This window comes from Seriola lalandi, unplaced genomic scaffold (genome assembly GCF_002814215.2).
Source record: "Seriola lalandi dorsalis isolate HSWRI2012SDOR001 ecotype SW California unplaced genomic scaffold, Sedor1 jcf7180001993647, whole genome shotgun sequence".
Classification (NCBI taxonomy): domain Eukaryota; kingdom Metazoa; phylum Chordata; class Actinopteri; order Carangiformes; family Carangidae; genus Seriola; species Seriola lalandi.
Window position 1 is genome coordinate 1 of NW_019464313.1, and position 397 is coordinate 397.

A 397-nucleotide genomic window follows, 5' to 3' on the forward strand; every position below is an offset into this window, starting at 1 on the left:
GTTGAGATTCCCACATTTGGGGAATTCACACTGGTCAGCACGGCCGAGAGTGCAATGGCCGAGCCTCGCAATGGGTGAACCACCTACTTGATCATGGTGTCTCCCCTGCCAGGTAAGTATGATTTGGATAGTTCCGGATACCGACCTCTTTCTCAGACACACCGTGCTGACTGATGGTGCTGACAAGCTACGAGTAAACAAAACCAATAGTTATAGTCCTGAGGCTGCAGGATTTCACCACAGATAAAACAGTTTTGTAAGAAGGATATTTTTTTTTTTTTATTATATTATATTTATATTACAGTTTGACGAAAGAATAAAACGAATTTCATTTCCCATCATGCAATGCTGCGTCAACAAACCCTGAAGTTCTGTATTCCTTTCTGTTTGTTTGACC

At 41.8% G+C, this 397-nt stretch overlaps 1 pseudogene; it reads right to left on the minus strand.

Annotated features, from left to right (window-relative positions):
- On the minus strand, window positions 1–120 carry LOC111660952 (U1 spliceosomal RNA; annotated as a pseudogene; the record flags this gene model as incomplete).
- Window positions 121–397: the final 277 nt, after the last annotated feature.